At 35.2% G+C, this 4,075-nt stretch overlaps 1 pseudogene; it reads right to left on the reverse strand.

Moving 5' to 3' along the window:
• Positions 1-2,394: 2,394 nt before the first annotated feature.
• On the reverse strand, positions 2,395-2,669 carry LOC122793785 (annotated as a pseudogene).
• Between the last annotated feature and the right edge of the window lie 1,406 nt (positions 2,670-4,075).

Here is a 4,075-nt window from a genome sequence, read left to right on the forward strand (position 1 = left end):
AACCCTTCAAATGTTGAACACATTCTAGCCCCTCTAATCATCTGGCCTCTTACAAGGTTTCTCTTAATATATAATGGGTGTTGACTCTCAAACCTCAAAAACCTATTAGAATATGTTGATTTCCTATGGACCAGTGATTCAAAACAATTCTGGTTGATATTTTTAGTCAACCTTACATCCAAGTAATCTAGAACTTGTGAATTGTGAGCGTGTGTAAATTGGAAATATTCACAAATGTTATTGATGAAACTCTGAAATTTTAATACTCTTTCAAGGTCTACCTTCCATAGAATGAATACATTGTCCAAATAACGGGTATATCATATCCAATCTTTGGAAAATTCAGTGCCAAATATGTGTTTCTTCTCCCACATACAAAAAACTAAATTAGCAAAAATGGGGGCACAACTTGACCCCATTGCAACCCCCTTTAGTTGCCTATAATATTCTTCTTCAAATATGAAAAAAAAATATTTTTAATACCCATTCCATCATTTGTACTACAGAATTAATCATGGTAGCACTCAAGTTACTATATTTCAATAGTGCTTCCTGAAACAATTCCAACCCCAATTCATGAGGAATTCATCCAAAAAGATCAACAACATCAAAAGTTGAAAAACCTGTACTCTGTGTGTAATATTCATGTTTTATCTGGGTTAAAAAATCCCATGAGTCTTTAACAACATAATCTACCTTTTGTAAAATATCCTTTAGTAACCTGTCAATAAAGATTCCCAATGGGTATGTGGAACTACCTTGGGCTGCTATAATCAATCTGTATGGTGGGTGGTAAATGTCCTTGTGTACCTTTGGTATACCAAATACAGTTGGAACAAAGGGGTGCTGATTCTGTAAGAAGTTGAATACCTCCTTGTTAATCACTTCCTGTATTAAATTATCCTCTAGGTACATCTGTAGTCTCCTATGAACCATATTAACTTTATTTTTTGAGGCAATTGAATACTTTTCTGTGTCCTGTAACATACTAGTTATCTCATTAATATAATCAATTGTTTCTACTAGAACCACTCCCCCTCCCTTATCTGGCTTCATTACCCGTATTAAATTTGACTCTCAATTCATTTAATAACATTTTTTCTTCTCTAGTCAAGTTGTAAAATTCTTCTTTATAACCATAGTATTGTTTACAAATTTCCTTTTTACACATGTTCTCATAGTGTGCCGTCACTGGGTTTAATGGGGGATTAAACAAACTTTTTTTCTTCAAAGTGCTTCCATTCACTTTGTTTGCGTTATTTATCTGCTTAAAATATAACTATAAGTTTAGTTTTCTTATGTATAATTTTAGTTCAGTTAATGTTTGTGCTAATCCTAGTTTCCTCACTGGAACAAATTTGAATCCCTTCTCAAACAAGGTGAAATGTGTGTCTGAAACTGAATGACCTGTGTAATTGAAAATCTTAAAACCATTCCTGGTATAAATAATCCTTGACTGGTCTTCTATAATAAAATGACTGTCTGTATTTTCTTCTAAAATCTGCTGTTCCTGTTGTTGTTCTAATATGTTCTCTGACCCATCAGTACTCTCCCCCTGGGTGTCTGTTGACCCCCTAAAAAACTGTTGTTGTTCTGTCGGTTATGGTCTCTATTCTGTAACCTTTCCGACCTTCTTAACTGGGGAAATTCTTGGTCAAAGACCTCATCCACTACTTCCTGACTATAGTTAGTGTTTTATCCCCCTCCATTCTCCTGGTTAACTAAAAAAATCTAAATTGTTGCCTATTCTATCCGATTCAATACTTTCCCCATAATAACTTCCGGGTAACAAATAAGCTTCCTCTAGTGAAAATTGAGAGGTGAACTTTGGCATCTATGTTGAGAACACATAACATTCAGGGTTATGATCTGAAAGACCCAGTCATAATTTTTTGTAGTTAATGGAGCTCTATTTCTCCCTTGTACTATGAAAGTTAGGAGAAAAACAATGTACCAGTGGTAAATGTTTAAATGTTTTAAGAAGCTGTAACATACTAACCACTACCTCACATATAGTGTCCCCCAAAAAGGGCATTGGGAAGCCAGCAATCCCTTCATTTGGACTTTTTTTATTAAATCCCAAATATTTAACAGGTTAGTGATTTCCTGCTGCTCTTCTTTAGTGGCTGATGAGCACTGTTTATGCATGAAACAAGTGCTTAACAGTGCTGAGGTTGCTTAATAATTGTTAAACACCTTTCTGATGTCAGAAAGGTTCTTAACAAGCCTGTCTTTTCATCAATTCTTGTAGCATAATTGAGGCTGTCAATGCACTAAAGTTTTTTTATGTTTTTGTGAACCCTCCTCTAACTGAAGGGAGGGGAGAGAGAGAGACCACTAATACATGGTCTCCACCAGGCTTATTGTTTTTATCTTATTGTACAGCTGTAAAATTCAGGAGGAGCTGGAAGCTGCAACTGCTGTTCTCTTGGGCTTGGGCATTGTTCCCTCATGTAAACCATTTGTGAATCTGTGATAGACAACTTTCAAATGCTTCATGCAACCAGTGCCAGTAGCGTTGCATCACTTGGCTTTCTCTTGCATTTAGCAGGATAACTGCACTTGCCACAAATTGACCTCTGGAGATAATAAACCTTTGCTTCACAACATTGGCACAGTGTGTGTGTCTTGTTCCAACACTTACCAAATGAAGATGTTCCCTTTGTCATCTTCTTTCAGTGCAATATTGTAGAGGCAGTTATCTTATCCATTTGTTAACCAAGTAAGCCCACAAGACCCACATGCTTCTTTTTAGGGGCACCCCAGGAGCACTGTCTGGTTAAATAACTTGCTCGGAGTCACACATTTGGGAGACTCAGATACAGGATTACAAAACAAAGCCCATCAGCAGCTCACAATCATAATCCTCTTTGTTAAACTTTAATTCAAAAATATTAGCAAAATATGACCACTGTGTCAGTAACTAAATAACTAATAAGGTTGCAATGAAGTCTGAGGATAAGGCTGAAAAACAAGGAAATTATCATTTTTTGTCAGAATTCTAAACTTGACTAGTAAAGGTAGAGTATTTAATAGGAAGAAATAAATTATTATTAACATCACAAAGTACCAAACAATGTAAAGAAGCAATATGCAATATTGCAATATTTACAGTTGTATAATAGTTTAATATAAATTTGAAAGAAGGAACCAGTATTTGAAGATATATAAATTTCTAATAACCATGGGGTAGGAAATATTTAACTTTTAGGAACTCAAGATAATGTTGGGTAAAAGTTGCTTTAAAGTGAACATTTATTTAGAAACATAGAAGTGAAGTTATTGAGGCATTAATAAATTTTGGGAAGACGTGCAGTAGTTTATTCTTTTTCATTATCAGTGGGATGTGTCCTAGACTCTGAGAATGCTAAGTTTTAAACTTTTGTCTGCAGTTAGATGAAGGTAGTAATGCGCATATTTGCAAGCTGTATGCAATTATTTAGACATTACTGACACTACACCTAGAGACTGGAAGGAAGCTTCAGCTGAGACTGAAGTTTTGTTCTCGTACAGTAGTGCTTAGTATCAGCCTTGCCAACAGAACAATAGGTAAAATTACTTCTGGAGGAAAAAAAAACAATTGTTGTGTCTGTTAGAAGTCAGGCTGTTACTGTGCTTGTAGCTTAATCAGATGTAAACATTACCTCACAACCTCTTAGTGCAAGCCTGAAATGATGAGGGGTCAAAGGCCCACAAATAGGGACAAACTTTCAATATTTCTCTTATAAACTTAGAAAGTTGCTAGAAAATGGGATTTGAGTTAGAATGCATTTTATGAAGCATATACATTTCGAAACTCAAATGTATGTCATTATTTAATGACTTCACTCCTCAGATCATCTGAGCAATTTGTCAGCAAACTAGAAATTTCATGAGGAGCAGACCAAAAATATGAGTCAAAAATCTGGACATTCTGCAAAAATCTGGACAGTTGAGATGTATGGTTGTAAGATGGCTAGCCTTTCACATAAATGATGCAAAATGCAAATACAGTATACCGAGTGAACTTTCTTAAAGCTGCAGGATGGGGTGATCTTGTTCAAATAGTGCTTTTTTTTTGTAACTGATCATAAGA

The sequence above is a fragment of the Protopterus annectens genome, chromosome 2.part0 (genome assembly GCF_019279795.1).
Source record: "Protopterus annectens isolate FY-2018-M chromosome 2.part0, PAN1.0, whole genome shotgun sequence".
Lineage (NCBI taxonomy): Eukaryota > Metazoa > Chordata > Ceratodontiformes > Protopteridae > Protopterus > Protopterus annectens.